Source organism: Cervus canadensis, chromosome 17, assembly GCF_019320065.1.
Source record: "Cervus canadensis isolate Bull #8, Minnesota chromosome 17, ASM1932006v1, whole genome shotgun sequence".
In the NCBI taxonomy this organism is placed as follows: Eukaryota; Metazoa; Chordata; class Mammalia; order Artiodactyla; family Cervidae; genus Cervus; species Cervus canadensis.
Window position 1 is genome coordinate 35,517,721 of NC_057402.1, and position 19,725 is coordinate 35,537,445.

The 19,725-nt window shown below is 51.6% G+C and overlaps 1 protein-coding gene across 2 annotated transcripts in view; it reads left to right on the forward strand.

Annotated features, from left to right (window-relative positions):
- Positions 1 to 19,725, forward strand: part of LINGO1 (leucine rich repeat and Ig domain containing 1) — a 187,494-nt gene that overhangs the window by 94,429 nt on the left and 73,340 nt on the right. The window contains exon 3 of one of the 2 annotated variants that reach the window (XM_043490301.1): positions 10,114 to 10,281. The gene's annotated coding sequence lies outside the window, so the exon portion shown is untranslated. Of the gene's footprint in view, positions 1 to 10,113; positions 10,282 to 19,725 lie in introns of those variants that run through there. The other variant, XM_043490302.1, reaches the window with a different exon arrangement.

Consider the following 19,725-nt stretch of genomic DNA (forward strand, 5'->3'; position numbering starts at 1 on the left):
TCTCTGGGGCTATAGCAGAGGCCCCATGGCCCCTCTCACTAATGGGGGCTGACAGCAGCCTGGACTTCCGCCCACTCCATGGGGCCATGGAACTTCCTGGGCAGCACTTCTGGGCCTCAGTTTCCTCTCTGTTGAGTGAGGCAGAACAATGCCTGGAACAAAGCAGGCATTCCGCAAGTTCTTGTTGAATGAATGAACTAAGGAACTGCTAATAGTAATCCCTGAACTGTCCCTCGGGCTTTCCAGGTGGCACTAGTGATAAAGAATCCGCCTGCCAAAGCAGGAGACATAAGGGACGTGGGTTCGATCCCTGGGTTGGGAAGATCCCCTGGAGGAGAGCATGGCAACCCACTCCAGTATTCTTGTCTGGAGAATCCCATGGATAGAGGAGCCTGGCGGGCTACAGTCCATAGGGTTGCAAAGAGTTAGTTGCAACTTAGCACACACACACAATCTGTCCCCTCACCTGAAGGCTATGCAGATCAAAGTAACTAGTGGACTTAAAAGACTTTACAAAGTTGGACGCTGAGAAAGATTGAAGGCAGGAGAAGAAGGGGATGACAGAGATGCTTGGATGGCGTCACCGACTCAATGGACATGAGTTTGAGTAAACTCCGGGAGTTGGTGTTGGACAGGGAGGCCTGGCATGCTGCAGGCCACGGGGTCGCAAAGAGTTGGACACGACTGAGCGACTGAACTGAACTGAACTGGTCTGACAAAGTTGGACAGTGTTGTTTGGACATGAGTACCCATGATGCTCAGCGGTATGTCGCTGCTCCACACCCAGCTACTCGTTTGACCCTTTCCTCTCCCCGCACAGGTCAGCCATGCCCCTCTTGACCCCTCAGGCCCTTCCTGGCCTGAACACCTCCAGGGCCTCGGTGCTGTGCCAGGAACCCAGTCCTAAGTCCCACCGCTATGCTTCTCTGACCTGGCCCAGCCCTGCCTTGTGCCCTGGCCAGCCTGCAGATGGTCTGGCTGCCATTGCAGACTCGTGTTCTGGAATTTCTGGCTTCCTGGCACGGCTTCGCTGGTGCCGAATGCGTTTCCACGAGTGACGCCCTTCCATGGACCCAGTCCATGCCTGATCCTGGCTTCCTCCAGCCCCAGTCTGCACTTCTGAGCGGAGTCCTGAGTGCCAGTCGTGCGTGTGAGAGGGCTTGGGGAGGATGGGAAGGCGGAAATACTGTTTGGTTCAGAGGGAACCCCTGAAGCTGAAGGGCCCATGTGTGAACAACCACTGGAATCTGGCAGAGCCCAGAACCCCAGAAGGTGGGGTCCTGGCTGTAGGAGATACCCAAGGTTGGGGGCCAGGGAGGGTTTCCTGGTGGAGGAAGTGGTGCCCCGTGGAGGCCAGTGAGGATGAGGAGGGGATGAAGAGGTCCTCACAGTGGGCAGAATGGGGCGGAGGGGATGATGCCCTGCGGGGGCCAGTGACGATGAGGAGGAGGGGATGAAGAGGAGGTCCTCACCAGTGGGCAGAACGGCATGAGCAGAATTGTCCTGGGTGCCCACTTTGTGCCAGGCTGGGCGCCAGCTTCCTCCTCCCTATGGCACAGCCTTCGGGTGAGTATTATTAACTCCATCTAGCAGACAGGGAAACAGAGGTTCAGAGGGGCTCAGGGACTTGCCCACGGTCACCTGCTGTCACGGAGGCTTTGTCTGGCCTCGACCCTGTGTCTAGCATCTTTTCAGACTCCTTAGTGGAGGGAGAGTCTGGGGAGGAGGGGGTGGGGTGCTGGCACCCGCCACAAGCTTCGCATAGCTGGTGACTGTGACTTTCTCAGGAGGGGGTGTGGGATGGGGGTGGCTTTCCTAGCTGGACCTGTTCTTTCCTCCCCCCATCACCGTGGGAGAGCCCTCACGATGAGAGGTTCCCACCGCACCCCCCTCCCTGGAGAGGCCGGCAGTTTGCCTTTTCAGAGGATAATTCCCTATTATCCAGGGATATTTAGCCTAATAGAAGCCGACAGATCATTCAGGGCAGTAATGTACTCCGGTTTCCAGCGTTTAGTTTCCTCGGCCTGAACTCCCAGATTAAAGGCTCCTTGCCCGCGACTGCCCCACAACGATGCCTGTGACCTTGACTGCAATGCTGGGGTAGGTTTCTCCCACCCTCCTTCCCTCTCCCTCCTTTGCTGGCTTCCTGCTCCCTCCCTTTCTCTCTCTCTTAAAAAAAAAAACAAAAAACAAAAAAAAAAGCAGGAGGGGTAATTTTCTTCTTAAATATTCAGTTGAGAGGCTGTTGCTAAACCCTGCATGCTCTGGGGACAGACCAATTGTGCTCGGCTGCCAGTGGGACTTGGGGACACCTGGCTAGCCCAGAATGCTCCTCCAGACATGTGGGGCCGGCAGGAATGCTGTACCTGCTGGGCTGTTGGGGCCGTTGGACCCTCCAGCCTGGCAGGGGCAGACAGAAGCTGGGCTGAGGGCCTTGCCCAGGGACAGAACTGGCTCCTTTCTTTCTCTGCCCACCTCCTTTCTCTGCCCAGACCCAGGGATCTGACCTGACACCCTCACTGATGGGGTACTCCCAGGACGGGAAGTTTCTTCTGCTCCTTGGACCTGGGCATCCTGTGGAGGACCTAGGGAAGACTAGTAGCTAAATTGGAGGAGCAGATGGCTGTGGGGGTGGCACTTGGGGGCCTTTCATTGATCAAGATGGGGGCTTCTGTAGTTGCCTCCTTCTGGCCCCTGCAGGGTCCACTTGTCAGTTCGTCTGTCCCAGCTGATCTCTGTCTTTTGTCTTTTTGTCTTGTCTTCTCTCTCTGCCCTCACTGCTCCCCCTTTCATCTGCTCACCAGGCTGCCTATTTGAGTTTCCTTGCACTTCTGTGGAGGCAGCAGGGAGCCTGGGAAAGCACAGGGTATTTAGAACCAGCCAGTCCTGGATTCAAATCCTGGCTCTAGAACTTACAGGCTGTTTCTGTTCAATTTAGTATTTTGAATTTGAGCAAATTCTTAATCTCTCTGAGCCTTCATTCCATCACCTGTAAAGTGAGATGCTGCTCCTTGGCTCACAGGAATACCCTGGGGTTTGATGTATGATGTGGCATGGGTGGTACTGGAGGTGGCAGCTTTCCTGCCTTGGTGGTCCCAGTCTCCCCACTCCCTGACACTGTCACGTCTCCTGCCCAGATGCCCTCTCTCTGACCCTCTGGCTTGGAAAAGGGAAGGTGTTCTGGTGGGATACCTGGTAAGGTGGGCTCTAGTTCTCCCCAGTCTCAAGCTTCCTGTGTAGGTGTGAGGTGAAGAATAAGGCTGAGCAGGAGGGACCCTTCCCCTTGAGTTCATTTCCTGGGCAAAGCCCGGTGTCTGGTCCTTGATCTGGTCTGAAGGAACCAACCTAAGGGGCTGTGGCAGGACCACAGGGGAATGAGAGGAAAGTGGCGGGGAGCAGGACACGTGTAACCTGGGAGGAGACACCTTCTGGGCTAGGACTCCCTTCCAAGGTTTCTTGTGGGGGTGCAGAAAGAGAGCCTCTAACCTTCAGGGATAGGGAGTCTTGACAAATGGACAGGAGCCCTGGTTGGAGGGCAGATTTCTGCTCCCTCCTCTGCAGCAGGAGTGGTGGGATGACCACTGGAATTCAGAGGGGAAGGCTCCTCGGTGTGGGGCTAATGTGCTATTGGACCTCAGGCTGGTCTTATTCCCTCTCTGGGCCTCAGTGTTCACATCTGCTAAATGGGGTTAATCATCCTTTGTGCCTCTGGGATGGGCAGAAGATCGAGTTAGAGAACAGATAGGAAGGTTGGTGATCTATAACGTAGTAATAATAATAATAACCACTATTATTCTGGGCATTATCTGGCCTTCCCTTCACTCTCTGTAACACCCTCTTTGATCCACATAATCTAGTCCTGATTCACATGTGAGTAGAATTAAAGAACCCCATGGCTGAAAGCAACCCCCACATTTAGTGCAAATCCCTACCCAGCATATATATTCTCCAGACCTCTGCTTGCATGCCCCCAGGGACAGGGAGCTCACTACTCTTCATGCTGAAAAGCAATCTCTCTTCCTCGAATCTTTCCTCACTGGGCCTAGCTCTACTCTTTGGGCCCATAAATGCCAATGCCAGGGACCTGAAGTCCTGAGCAGGCCCTCGAGGCTTCCCCAGGGAACATGGGGTTCAGACCCACCTCTTCCTGTCAAGCCCCTGTGAACAGACCTCACTTTATCCAAAATCATCTAGACAGATACATCAAGGATGAAGCATGGCTGCAGCATCTCCAGAGTTGGAGTGATTGGCTTACCCAGCCCTCGCGTGCCACCAGGATCCACAGAAGCCACAGCTCCCTGGCCACTCTTAGAGCTACTCACAGAACTCAGCCAGGGCCTAGTAACCCTCTCTTGTACACTTTGGCCCCTTCCTGGGTAAATGGAGGTCTTTGGACAGGGGATCCTGACTCCCTAATTGACCCTTCCAGGCTGGACCTCCTTTCAAAGTTCCATCCTAGTCTCTGAAGTTGAAAGTCACTTAGTTGTGTCTGACTCTTTGTGAGTAGGACTGTAGGCCGCCTGACTCCTCTGTCCATGGGAATCTCCAGGCAAGAATACTGGAGTGAGTTGCCATTCCCTTCTCCAGGGGATTTTCCCGACCCTGGGATCAAACCCAGGTCTCCTGCCTTGCAGGCAGATTCTTTACCAAGTGAGCCAATGGGGAAGCCCACATTCTAGTCTCTAGTTTCTGCCAAAAAAGGTTGTTCCAGAAAGGGCCAAGGACCAACCCTGCTGATGCCAGTGAGATTCCATCCCAGGGGCCAGTCCGCCTTTCTCCCACTTTCTTGGATGTGGTTATATAGCTAACCACTGAGAAGCCCAGGCCATAGTTTTCTGTCTCATCGACAAGGATGTACGAGGGCCTCACTTGTGGCTGGCTGGAGTGTGTGTCACTCTTTTGAGCAGCCAAGAGAGGATATGCAGTTTTCCCACAAGACTCTTTGGTCATGAAATTCTGACACTTACCATTGGCTTTCCTGGCATTCTCGGCAACACTTCCAGAATCTTGATTGGAATAGATGTAAGTTTGCCTGTCTAAGCTTAAATTGACTTCTTTAGCCCTTTTTTAAACAAAAGGGGAAAGGTGCTAATAGTTATAAATGTCAGTTCTTGACATTTATCACTTCACTGAGTCTTCATCACAACGTTGAGTGGGAGGATTGTGGGATCTGAGCCTTGAGAAGCAAAGGAACTTTCCCGGGGTCCCATAGTGAGCTAGGATGAAGCCGAGACTCAAATCCTGGATGGTCTCACCTTCAAACTCATGCTTTCCCCAGATGCTGCGCCCTGCCTCCCCAGTCCCACGCCCCATGCTAGAACTTCTCGGGTTCAGCCAGCACGTTCTTTAACAAGCACGTGCTGGGGGCCTGCTCTGAACCAGCCCCTCTATACCCTCCCCTGTCCTTCCCTGTCCTGTCTTTTTGGACAATCTTGTCTCCTGCCAGCCTGAGGGTGGGACCCAATCTCTTTCCTGCCCTGTGTGCTACATGCAGGACCAGAGAACACAGCGGGGGCTTGAAAAGAAAGATGCACCCTGGGGGGTGTGAGACTCAGTGTGTGGGGGGTGGCGGTCTTCATGGTGGCTCATCTGCTGTTATTTTTTAACAGTTATTTAAAATTTTTTCGTGGGGGGTCTGGTGGTAAAAGCAGTTCGTGTCCATGGTAGAAGATCTAGGAGTCATCCTTGATTCCTTTTTCTTACCCCCACCTCCTCACATCCAACTCATCAACCAACTGCTGATGAGCTGTGTTTGCAACAGCATATATCCTCAATCTGTCTAGTCCCTCCCTCACCCTGGCCCAAGGCACATCTCCCTGTCTTGGGCAACTGCCAGAGCCAGCCCACGGGTCCCCTGCTCCTGGGCCTGCTCCTCTTCAATCCAGTCTCCAGTCAGCAGCCCAAAGGAACTTTTCACAATGAGTAAGACGTCCCAGCACTTCCGAGGTGACTGTTCATTGCACTAGGGATGAAGACCGAAGCTTTACCTTGGCCTTCAGGGCCCAGCCTCCCTCTGTGGCCTCCTTTCCACAGTTGCCCCACCTCTGCCCATCTCATTCCAGGGGCCAAATGGCTTGTGGCTCCTCAGAAACACCAGTCTTCTTCCCCACTCTGTTCGTCGCCCTGCTTCTGTTGCTCTAGGTTGACTGAGTTCTTATTGTCCACGTGTAAATTCAGATGTGGCCTCTGCAGAAAGGCCTCCTCGGATCCTCCCGCTCGAGGGACCCTTGAGCCCCATCCCAGGCGCTCTCCCTCACGTGCCCAGGCTCATCTTCATCACACTTGTCAGTCTTTGGAATTATCTTATTTCTTTATTTGCTTATCATCTGTATCCCCATCCCTGTGAGGGGCACCCCAATTAATCTCCAGCACCTATAATATAGTTGGTACATAGTAAGTGCTCGTAAGTATTTGGTGACAGAATGAAAAATAACAGAAAAATGTACAGGAGAAATAGAAATACAACTGTGGATATGGTAGCAGTTAGTAATGTAATCATCATTGTGTGTGTGTGTATAAGCTGAGTATCACCTGATATTTTAATTATACGCACACGTGGGAGACACACAGGGCTTCCCAGGTGGCGCTAGTGGTAATGAACCCACCTGCCAATACAGGAGACTTAAGAGAAAAGGGTTCGATCCCTGGGTGGGGAAAATGCCCTGGAGGAGAGCATGGCAACCCACTCCAGTGTTCTTGCCTGGAGAATCCATGGACAGAGAAGCCTGGCAGGCTACAGTCCACAGGGTGGCAAAGAGTAGGACACGACTGAAGCGACTTAGCAAACACGGGAGACACGTGTACGTGTGGGTTGTATGCACGCATAGGCATGTGCACACATACATTTCTCTGTTCAGTAGCAGTGTGACCTCCGATGAGGTCTTTTACCTTTTGGGTGGCTCGGTTGTTCCACTTGTGGATGGAGCTGCCTGGGGCTGGAGGCAGAAGCCTGGATGTCTTGGCCTTTTGAGGTCAGCCCTGGCCAGCGACAGTAGAGCCGCAGGCAGCTCGGGCTCTGAAGTCTGTCTGCTGGCCTGCTGTGTTGTGCTGAGGGCTCCGGGAGGTGTTTATTGAAGTCCACCTGCACACAAGGCTGCTCCTCGCTGCCCTCTGAGGTGAGGATCTCACCCAGGCAGGAGGGAGGAGTCCGGGGTCAGGAAATTGGCACGAAAGCCTGGAGACATGAGCTTGGCTGCCAGGGGCTGGATTGCGTTCACAGTCTCTTGGATGTATTGGTAGCTTTAATTTTGAATAAGTTTTCATTTTTGTGTTTGTGCTTGTTTTGTAAAGAATTTTTGATACAATATTTTATTCCTTTTTTCTTTCAATTGCTACAAAAAAGCATTTCCATGCAATTAGAAAGAGAGGACATACATGCACATACACATGTGCTTGCACAAATACGCCTATGTTTCTACTGCTCCAAGTCAACAGCTCTTCCCTCCCTGTCACCTTGCCCTTCTCCTGTGAAGACAACACTGAAACCTTGTAGACCATGTTGGAAGTAGAAGTGACCCTTGACCTCTGTGCCCTAGTTTCCTGATTTAAAAAAAAAAAAATGAGTATCAATTGCTCCCTCTTACAGCTATTGTAGAGATCACATGAGCCCACATTTGTAAGGCACTTAGAATGTATCTGTTAAACAAGATGAGTTAATACATAAAAAGGAGAGGTCAAAAGTTAACATCCCCATCATGGCACAAAGAAACAGCTGTGGAAGTCTGTCCTTAGAGTCAGAAATCAAAGAGTTCAAGCCCGATTCTAGCCCTCCCTCCCCATGTCACCAGGGCTGTGGGTGGCTTATTGAAGCCTCAGCTCCTCCATCTCTAGAATGGGTGTGAACTCTGGATGTCATTATGCTGCAGTGCAGGCTGGGATAACAGATATAAGTGGGCTCAGTGAGCACAGAGCCCTGTACACCACTGCAACCCTGCCCTACCCTCATCCATTTTCCGTTTTCTTGTTCAATATTGTTAGGTGAACATTGCTCTGTGCTGCTACAAGTCTCTGTGTTTATCACTTTTAATGGTTGTATAATATTCCATCAAACAGCAGTGTCATGATGCACTTCGTTATCTGTATTGTGGGATGTTTAGGCAGCTTCCAGCATTTTGTTGTTATTAATAACCCTGCAGTGACCAGCTCTGTGCCCAGGGCACTTCCTCTCTGATGAATGATTTCCCCAGCAATATTCTTTGGGGCTGCTTGACTAAGGGCCTGAGGGATTGGCCAGCAGCAGTGGCTGGGAGAGATGATCCCTTCAAAGGTGGCCTGATACCCTGTCCTGGGAGCAGTAGCATGGTTAATGGGATAGCAAGACACTGTGTGACGGTGCTGATCAGGACGGGAGAACATGAGCCCAACATGGGAAGGTCAGTGGGTGCTATTGAGAGTTGGGGCTAGGAGTCCGAAGAGTTAGGTTCTAGATTTTGCCTTTGCCACTCTCTATGTGACCTTGGACAAATCCTATCTCCTCTCTGGACCTCAGTTTTCTCTGGGTACTGTGACCAGGGGTGTTCCTCAATGGCTCAGAGGGAAAAAATCTGCCTGCAATGCAGCAGCCGCAGGGGACATGGGTTCTACCCCTGGGTTGGGAAGATCCCCTGGGTTAGGAAATGGCAACCCGCTCCTGTATTCTTACCTGGAAAATTCCATGGACAGAAGAGCTGGGCGGGCTATAGTCCATGGGGTCACAAAGAGTCCAACACCACTGAGCACGCATAGCACTGGGGCCAGGGGCTAGGCAAGGGTTGGTCCAGAGCTGTACTATTGAATATGGTAGCAACTAGCCACATGTGACTATTTAGATTTAAATATAAATGAATAAAAGAAAAGACAAAAATCAGATTCTTAGTGTCTTTATCCTCATTTCAACATCCACATGTGGCTAGCAGCTATCATATCAGGCAGCACAGGTATCAAACACACCCATCATTGCAGAAAGCTCAATTCCACTGCACTGGTCTAGAGACGTTTCTGGAGACCCAGTCAACTGAGTGTTCTGTGACGCAGGATCTCAGTCGTTGTGCCTTTTTTATGGAGCCAAGAAGCAAGCCAGTATCCCTTAGATCAGAGGACTCATGAAGGGATAAAGAGGCTTAGTGACTTTCCAACAGCCAGGACCTCAGGCAATGTCCTGAGTCTGAAATGTCTCCACCCTTTGTCCCTCCCCAAAGGTGCCACTTGGTCTCAGAGAAGCTGGGGAAGACTGTGTTTATCACCCCCTTGAGGGGTGGCCCCCCAAAGCTGGGTCAGTGCCCAAAGGAGGTATATGTGAAGGCAGAGTAGACGGTTTCCTGCTTCTTCAGATGCGAAGGCGCTCAGAGGTGCTACATTGCTCTCTGCCCATGCCTGGAACACCATTCATTCCCTTGGGTTGAGCACTGTCCTCTCTAGGATTCTTTTAGAAGTCCAGTGTGCCAAGTCGCTTCAATCTGACTCTTCAATCAGACTCGCAGTGTCTGACTCTTTGTGACCCCATGAACTGTAGCCCACCAGGCTCCTCTGTCCATGGGATACTCCAGGCAAGAATACTGGAGTGGATTGCCATGCCCTCTTCCAGGGGATCTTCCTGACCCAGGGATTGAACCTGGGTCTCCTGCATTGCAGGCAGATTCTTTACCATCTGAACCACCAGGGAAGCCACTTAGAAGTCCAGACCAGCGATCAAAGAAGATAGCTGCCTCACTCACCTTTGTCCTGTTCTGGCCACCTCAGGCCCTGGGCCCGGTTCTGGACACTCACTGGAAGAGGAACTGTGAGAAATGAGTCCACAGTCCCGAGGGGGACGCTCCCCTGCCCTCCGCCTGCCACCAGGCACATACAGTCTGGCAATAGCACATGGATTCCAGCCATGCCTGCACACCCCTCCCCCATCCTCCCTTCTCTTCAGAGGGAAGGGCTCCTACAGATGCTCTTCTGCAGCCTGGAGGTACTGCGGGTGAGGGCGCAGTAAAGGGGTAAGTGACGTACAAGAGGTGAGGAAGTGAAGACAGACTTGGCAGACTCTGGCCTCACCTTGGGAAAGGTGTGACCACTGTCTGCCTGATGCCCTGTGCCCCTGTGTCCCCCATGTGAACCATACTGCTCATTCTTGTTTTTCCTCTTTTCTAGGGACTCCACAGCCATGGCCTGGTTGCATTGAGACTGCCTCCTGCCAGCATTTCGGGGCTCTGTCCCTGCCCAGCTCCTGGACCCACTCCCCAGCCTATTCCTCACCCCAGCCTGCACCGAAGCAACTCCTCAAGCTTCAGGACTCAGTGGGGCACAGTGGCAGTCACGGTAGGTGGCACACCCACCCTGTCCATTCCCTGGCTCCTTCTCCATCTCTGGAACTGGAAGGATATCTTTCTGAACACTGTGTCTGTGAGGATCCCTTTGGTTTCAAGTAACAAAAATCTTATTCCAATAAAATGAGATTATCAACTCATGAAACTGAAGTGTCTGGGGGTAAGTTGGGCTTCAGGCAGGGCTTGATCCAGTCGCTTCAACGATGTGACCGGGAGCTGTTTTCTGTCTATAATTCTCTGCTTCTCTTTTTTTGGTGATGGCTCCACTCCTAGTATCTTTTCACATGATGTAATCGTAAGATGTGTCAGCAATTTCTGGGGCTACTGGCTACCAGGTTGAAATCTGGGATCTTGGCTAGAGATAAAGCCTGCTTTTCTGATAGAACAAATAAAAGTCCTGGAGTTAGGACTTGGGATTTATAGTCCCAAGTGACTATAAATCTCTTGGGCCCTATTGGCAGGGTTAAGATAATCCTGATCCTTTAATTGCATATACAGGAAATGAGGATGGACTGGGGTAAGGGTCTGTCCTTCCCCAACCATGTGACCAGCAATGAGAGAGAAGCTTCTTTTGAGCTTCTCAAAGGAAGCTCAGAGTCCTGCTGGCAGGAAGGAGATGCCTCTGACTGGGGAAGGCAAATAATAAATGATTACTAAAGATGGAGTCTGCCCCATCCTCTTTTTCAAGGCCTAGTTTAGATCCCTCCTGCTCTAGAAAACTTTTGCTGACTGCTTTCGCCAATGGTCATTTCCTTTAGTTCATGCTCAAGCTTCACCCTTTTTATAGATGGAAAGACCAAGGTCTGGTGTGCATTTCCTTATGAATACTCTGTTGGTTATGACCTTAGTGCTGAAATGTGTTGCTCTCTTTGTCTTGGCTGCTAGGAAGCTCATAGCTGGTTTGTGGCCCCTTTCTGATAAGTGCTAGGGTTGCTGGGGCATGTAGTTGCTCAGCAGCCTTGCCTTTGGCTTCCTCTTCTTTTCTCGCACATCTTTCCCTTGTTCTGATTTCTTCTGTTATTTTTCAGCTTGTGCTGTTCTTAGCAACCTCAAACTCTTTTAGAAGGAGGTGGGGTATAAATAACCAAGAGTGGCTGTAAATGAAGCATTCAGCCCTGACAATATCCAAATTCTAGGCCTTTTCCTTTCTAGAGGTAGTTGGGAGGAGCGTCTCCCCACGCCCAGGGCCAAGCCTGTCCTCAGGGAGACACCAAAGCCTTACCACAGTAGCCCCAGTACACTGCCCACCTTGCCCTCTGTGGGTTGAGAATGGCATTGTTCTGCTTCCCATCCCCTTCCCTCCCAACTCCCCATCTTATCAGAAGCTAATGAAAGAGGCTGGGAAACCCAATCCTCTGGTAATTAAATTTACTTAACGGGTATTCAAGTGGAGTAATGAGAAGTTTAATGCAGTGATTAGATTTTTCTTTAATTAATTAAAATGAGAACCATGTGTCTTTCCTGCAAACCAACTTGACCCTCTGCTTGGGAGTAGCAGGCAGAGGGAGTGGAGGGTTTGGCTGGGTGGGTGGGAGTGCTGAGGGGTGGGGCAGCCTCCTGTCCAACTCTGATGCCCACTCAGGCCAGTCTCTGATTCAGCTCCCATTTCTGAGCCCCGTGAGTGCCAGACCTCGGTTAGACCTGAGTCACCCAGGGCCGGGAGATCTGGCAGTCCCAACGCCCAGCTAAAAACTGTTCAGGATGGAGGTTTCAGAGGAGGGTCAGCAAGACTGACTTAAAGCAAGGAGCACAAAGCAGGATTCCAGGCGCTGTGATAGGAGGAACTGTTTGGATGGCACATCTCATTGCCATGTGCCAGCCAACACCTTTGCCTGCTTGTTCAGCCAGACCCAGATTTACCTCCATTGGCACCAGATCATCTGGGCTAATAGAGTGGGAACAGTGGGGTGGCTAATAGAAAAACCTGAGCTAACCCACAAACCACTTTTCCTTGGCTTGGGAACACATTCAGGCCAGAAGGCTGACTGTCATTGCTGTGTTTCTGAAGGCCAGTTAGGGATGCTAGGAAGCACTTCCCACCTTGAGCCCCTTCAGTGGGAGGCAGGTGGTGGCTGGCCACAGTGAGAATGGGTTGCCTCCACTCCAGGGCTGCCTGGAGTGGAGCATAGGTCAGGCCTTGCCTGGGTAGAACGTGGGCAGAGTGGGGACTCAAGACAGCCCCCAGCACCCCAGGGGCAGGAGAAGTTGTTTTCAGAGCAGGGGGTAAGGCTGGGAGAAGTCCTGAGCCCTTCATGGTAGAGGGCAGAAAACTTCCTTCACTGTGCCCTGACCCCAGCCCCTCACTGAGCCCTGATCCTGGACAGACTGAACCCTAACCCCAGCCCCACACAGAGCCCTGATCCCGGAAGACCGAACTTTGACCCCAGCCCCACTGAGCCCTGATCCCAGACAGACTGAATTGTGGTCCCACACTGAGATCCCCCCAGTCCCACGTGGAGCCCAGCACTGTCATGAATATTCAATAGAGCAACAGGTGCTGGGGTGGGAGGGGTGAATGGTCCTGCTTCTTCATCCCCACTGCTAGCTCTGCTGCCTGTGGGCAGGACTCCCGTGCCAGACCCCACACTCTGCAACGGCCAAGATGAATCAGATGTAGTTCCTGCCCACGGGGCTGGTGGGGGAAGTGATAAGCCAACAGCGACAGCCGAGTGATCAGAGTCGAGGTGGGCCTCACTTAGAGCATTCTTCTGGCAGCAGGTGGGCGGGGGCAGTGCTGTAGGTGGGCCAGTGGGGAGGCTAAGACGGGGTCCCTGTGGGCGATGAGGAGGATGGCACCCATGGGGGTCTTGGAGGTGCCTGGGGGTGGGTGATTCTCCCTCACTCCCAGAGCTGGCTGAGACTGCCCCAGGCCCTGCTCAGCTCCTGGTGAACCAAAGGGCTCACCTATGAGGCAGGTTGCTGGTGTGCTGGGCCCCAGGGTAATAATGTTACTTACAAGGAAAGCATATTTATTCATCTCATAGAAGAAGAAATGGAGCCATGCAGGGACTTGCCTAGTGGCACTCAGCCTGAAGTAGCCCAGTGGGGCATGACCCCAGGTTTCACCTGCCTCCAGATCTTACCTGCCTCCCAGCCCGCCCACCACTGTTTCCATCGTTCCCAGGAGTGAACTTGCCCTGGGAGGGTGGAGCTCCTCTTCTTCCAGCTTCTCCACCCCCAACTGAGTGAATACGCCCTGGGCTCTGGTGGGGGCTGCGGGCCTTGGAGTAGGGGGTGTGAGGAGGCCCTTGGCTGGCTGGGGGACTAGCCCAGGAAGAAGCGTCTTCTGCTTCCTTCATCCCCCACCCTCCCCTCTCTGGGTCCCACCTCTCTGGGTTTCCACACCTCCCCACAGTCACCTCTGGCCCATTTCCCTCCTTCCATGGCTCAGCCCCTTCTGAATAACCAGGCCTAGAGAAACCACCCAACCTGTCACCTACCCCTCAACATCGGGAGATTGAGGGCCTTAGACGGGTAGAGACTGCTCAACATTGTGAGGCTCTGCCTCTCACATCTCTTTAAGAAAGCAGAGAGTCTGAAATCATATCGCCTGGAGTTTACACTTTAAACACAAGGCTAGTATTTGAGTACTTTTGCTGGGCTGGGGTGCCTTGAGGGCCATATGCCCACACCAGTTCTCATCACAAAGGCCGATGCCCCCAGGGAGCTGCCTCTGTCTCCTCCGGCACGGTGCCCCCACCAGACGTGTTCCACCACCTCCTGAGGTTCAAGGTGCTGCAAACCACCGTCTTGTTTAATTCTCTCAACGGTCCTGGAAGTTGCATGATTTTCTATAGGTGAGGGCACCGAGGTGGGGAACTAGGCCACTGTCCTGAGCTGACAGCGGAGGTGGATTTGCCTGACAGGTTCCGGTCCTGGGCAGTCCACGTGCTTGATTGCCCCCTCCTTGCTGTGGGCAGCTGCTCCCTCCGAGGGCCCCAGCAACTCACACCCCCACACATCCACGGCTGCTTCCCAACTTATCTTGTTTTCCAGTCAAAACCAGTGACTCTTCCCCAGAGTTCTCCTCACTTGCCCCCCTCCAGCCCTTGCTTAAGCTGTTCCAGCCCCCTGGAGTTCCCCTTCCCCACTCCATCTGCCCAGATCCCCCTTCATCTTCTGGGGCTGGGCCCAGATGCCACTTCACGGAGACCCACATCTGCTTTGTCCTGATCAGAAACCAGGCCCCTGCTCCTCTGAGCACCATCCCATTGTCCCCTTCTCTGGCTCCTGGCTTCCATGTGTCTGACTTCACAGCACGTGGAGGGCAGAGCAGTCTCCTGGCCCCTGGCTTCCCTGGCCCATGACCCCTAGGGCCCGGCACACAGTAGGTGTGCAGGAAGTAGCTTGGGTCCTCGCCTCAGGAGGGGCTGCACCTCCACAAACCGTGCCATTCCTCAGCAGCCCCGGGTCAGCTGGTCCCAGCCCACTGGGGAGACCAGCTGCTTCCTTCAGCCCTGGATGGTTGAGGTGGGGAGCTGGCTTGTCACCCCAGCAGACCTCCCTGTGTACGCTTACCCACCTAGGTTCTGGGGGCAGGAACAAGGCAACCCCCCATCTCACCCACCCACCAACTCGGGGCTCTTAGGCAAGTCTGGGAGCCTGGAAGGTATAGGTCCCGTGTGCTGAGTGCTGGCAGAAGGCTTCACGCATGCTCTGCCTGGCCCCACCACGCACTGGCTCTGTTGATTGCTGGCGGTGTGACTTTGAGCAAGTTGGGTAACCCCTCTGTGCCTCAGATTGCTCATACATTAAATAAGGTGATGACAGACCTTCCTAGGATTGCTGCGAGGATTGAAGGGGTCAGTACAGGGTAAAGAACACAGCACAACCCCGACACAGACACACACGTGCTCCCTGGATGCTGGCTGTCACTGTTGCAGGGTTGGGGGAGTGTTCAAGGAGAGTTTCCAGAAGGTGACGATACGTGAGGAACCACCTGAAAGATGAGGCATGGAAGGCAGGAAAGGACACTGCGGGCAGATGGAACCGTAGGGACAAAGGCTTAGTTTGGGGAATTGAAAGGGAGTGTGGGAGACCCCAGGCTGGCGGCACACAAGGGCGGTGTCCTGGACTTTAGCTGCCCCTAGGGAGTGTGGACTTTGACTTACAGCCACTGAGGGGCTATGGATGGGGTATTTTTTTTCTTTTCTCGTCTCAACCACAAAAGCAATATCTGCTCCTATAAAAACTGAAACAATATAGAACTGCGTCCTGTTAAGAAATTTCCTCCTTTGCCCTTAAATCTCCTTCTGCGGAGGTCCCACTGTTGTTGATCTGGTGTGCTTCCTTCTAGAACTTTTTCTGTGCCTTTATAAACATATTTATTGTGTGTTATCTTTAAAAAAAGAAAAGGCATGAATCACATTATGCACATTACTCTACGACTTCCATTTTTCATTTCCCAGTGTGCTGTGGGCATCTGTCAGTGTCACAGAATACAGATCCCCCGTGTTCTTTTTAATCGTTGCCTAATATTCCATTGTTTGGCTGCAACGAAATTTATGTAACTAGGCCTCGGTTGATGGATATTTAGGTTGCCTTCAATTTTTCACTCTTGTAAATAATGCTTCAGTGAACATCCTTGTATATATATCTTGGCTGACACGTGTAAGCCTTTCTGTAGGATAGGCTTCTAGGTGTGGAGTTGCCCTGGCTCAGGGTATGCTTATTAAATTTTAATAGGTACTGTCACATTGCTCTTCCAAAAGGTTGGGCTAGCTTTTGCTTCCACCCTTGATATCTGTGGGGAGCCATTTCCCCAGCTGCCCTCCGCACTGAACATTATCAAGCTTTTTAATTTTCACCAGTCCAGGAAAATATCTCACTGTGGTTTCAACACTCACTTTCCTTCTCCCCAACGAGACTGAGCAACTTTTCATGTGGTTACTGGCCATTTGTATTTTCTTCTCTGTGAATTGACTATTCATATCCGCTGCCTATTTTTCTTTTCTTTTTGCCTTTTTCTTATGGGTATGAAGGAGCTTTTAGTATATTAGGGATTTAAAAACTTTTGTCTGTTATGTGTGTTGGAAATATTTCCCCTAGTCTGCCATTTATCTTTTTAACTTTGTTTATGGTATCTCTGGCCATAGAGACGCTTTAGATCTTTATTCAGGCAACTCTGTCAGGCTTCTCTTTAGGGCTTTATGTGAAACTCAGAAGTTTTGCATCCTGCTTGGTTAGGCTTCCTGGGAGGGTTTTAAGTGGAGCACGGGTGAGGTCAAATTTGTGACTGGGAAAGGTAATTCTGGTTGCCACTGTGTGGAGGGTGGGTGGAGGGGGTACTGCACGCTGGCTGGAGTCTGGGTGAGGGAGAACTGGGAGAAGATGCGATTGAGAAATATTCAGGCATTGGCCGACTGTGGTGAGGGAATGTGAGGGTGAGAGAGGGGAAGAAAGGACTCACGAGTGATGTCTGGGTATTTGGCTGGAGACCGTGTGGCTGATGCTGCCACCAGCCTGAGTTAAGGACAGGAGAGGGAGGGAAATGTGTGCATATGCACATAAGTGCTCACCTTGGCAGGGACACATGTGCACATGAGTACATACATGACTGGGATATGTGTGCACATGAGTATACACATGTGTATACATGTGTACACGTGAGTACATACATGCCCGTGTACATGCTTGGAAGTTCTAGAGATGGGCATATCTGTGCTCTGGCTCCATGGCAGGGAGTAGGGGGGTGTGTCCGCTTTTCGTGGCATTTTCATTCTCTACCAAGGATTGTACAAGGCAACACACATACACACAGACACAGAGAAACACACACATACTCACATGTGCTCTGTAATCTCTACTGTCATATGAAGTACATTTTATAGGTCTCAGTGTAAATAACTCGCTCAAGGTCACGAGCTAGTGGCAGAAAGTGGATTTTTTGGACAACTTGGATCCGACCACCTACAGACAGAATTCCTGCCAGTGGCACTGAGGAGCCCTTCATTCATGTCTAACCTAGCCAACCCAGCTTCATCAGGGACTCTTAGGATGAGTGCTACAGCCTGATTGCCTGGGTTTGAAACTTAGCCCCATTCCAAATAAGGCAAGTTACTGCCCTTCTCTGGGCCTTGATTTCCCCATCCTGAAGATGCAGGCAGCGGGACTTTCTGGTGTCCAGTGGCTAAGACGCCATACTCCCAATGCAGGGGGGCTTAGGTTCGATCCCTGGTCAGGGAACTAGATCCCACATGCTACAACTAAAGATACCGCATGTCACAACAAAGATTGAAGACCCCACATGCTGCAACTAAGACCTGGTGCAGCCAGATAAATGAATGTTTTTTTAAATTACTAAAAGAAATGCAGACAGTGACAGTACCTGTCTCCTAGGGTGCTGGTGGGCATTGAATGTGTTAGCGAGTGGGAAGTACCTAGCAGAGCAAGGTCTGAGCTCTCGGGGAGGCTGACTGTGGTGACAGGGACGAGATGGGGATGTCCGTGCCCTTTACCCCCTCCCATCCCCCCATCCTCCCTCTGCCTGCCACCTCTCAGCTGTGTGCCAGCTCTCCCTCCATTCCCCACAGGAACATCTCTCAGTATTTGCCTTTGAAACTTTGTCCTCTGTTTTCAGCCCCCAAACCCTTAGCAGACAGTGAATTAAAGCCCAGTCAGTCAGCAAAAACCATTCAGGGGGAAACGATTCATGTTGTTCTCAGGGAATCCTCCCCCAAGCAGTTCTAGTCAGGCATTTTCCATGAGCCAGTACATCCATCCCAACATTGCCTGGGCCTCTGGGTACCAGACCATAACGTCCAAGCCTAAAACACCTTCGTCCCTGAGTGGGGATGTTCGAGTTTACTTTTGAGCCAGGGGTCTGAGCTGACCCCACCTCAGCCAAATCTCTACTCTAACCACAAGCCGTTGCTGGAGCCTTGACCCCAGGATGAGTAATTCTAAGCATCATTGGTCAGGAAACTTGCCTGCAGGAAACAAAAGGAGAAAGCACAGCAAATTCTGGGCATGGTTCCTTACTGCTAGTATGTCTAAGCAAATCCTGTGGTCATCAGGGTGGGGGCAAGGTATGCAAACTGGGTTAAAACCTCGGGTCTGCACCCAATTTAAATTTTCTCCTAAGCCAAAAAGCTCACCGAAATCACCAAACTTATCATTATGGATTTCTCATCATCAAAATAAGCCCCCAAGTAAATAAATGCTTGTGGTAAAGAATGGAACAGTTATTGCCTGTTTCTTTGTAGGGTTTAGTTTTCAGTTATATTGTATCAGTCACACCCTTTTATTCTTAACCAAAAGGATGGCAAAACTCGCTTCAGTCTTTCCCAGAGACCAGCTACACCAAAAACTGCAGGCCCCCAACCCCAAAGCCTCCAAGAGAGGATTCTTCACGACTGCTCCTTTGGAAGCCCCCGTCCCCAGGTCCCCAGGTCCCCAGGTTCCACAGATCCTGCCTTTGCTCCAGGGGCTTCTTCACTTTAAACAACCCCACCCCTGCCTCTGACCCAAGTCCCCACCCCCAGCCCACCCCAGTACCTCTGTAGGGTGCCATGCATTGCTGCAGTTTTCATTTACCCTGGCGTCAGTTCAGAACTACAGGCCTTTGGATGCACACATTCAAGTATTGACACCAGCACCCAGCACTCATTCTCAAGAAGAGTCTTTTTAATGACCTCAAAGAAGCTGTATTGTTCCAATTTGGGGTGAGTGTGAGTAGCAGAGGCGGAGTATTTTACGGCAGCCAAATCTTACTTCTTGGAAGCGGCGAGAAGTCACAGGGACCCTATATAAACTAAGGGATTTCCCCCAGGTCCTCTACCGGCCTCCTGCTGTCCTCTTGAAGGGCTGCCTCCTCCCCCTGTTCCCTGTGTTGTCCCACAGGAGTCCACACCGTTTAAGGTGATAATTGCCGAAGTAGAGTTCCAGTAAGTTCAAAACATAAACCTACAATTAAACCTGCAGCGCATTGTTGTTTGTGGCTTCAAGGCCCTGGTTGAGATTTCCTGCCCTCTTCCCCACCCCAAATTGTCCATCCAGGACAAACCAGCTTGGAGTTCAGGGGCCTTTCTGGGAGCTTGTCCCAGGCCTGAGTCAGGGATAAAACTCAAGATGTACCAGCCTTTGTTCTAAAGTCAAGTTCAAGTCCTCAAATGTGGGCCAAGGCCCTCACTATCATAAAGATGCTCCCAGCTGCCTCAGCTCCCACTTCCCTTCTCCAGGTGGGGACTGTCCTGCTAGTGGAAGGGCCTGGAACTGCCCCCCTTTCCCTTGCAAATGCAGGGAACCCTTCAACTTGGGAACTGAAGTCATTCCATCTCTCACGGGAATCCTAGTTATTTTGGGGCTCCCAAATGGAGCTTAGTTCTGTCACCCAGAAAGTCATCCAAACATGTTCTTAAACCATATGCCCCCATGTGGCTGGTGGGGATGTAGGGAGGGTAGTGAAGTGCTGCACTAATAAGCTCTCTCTGAACTC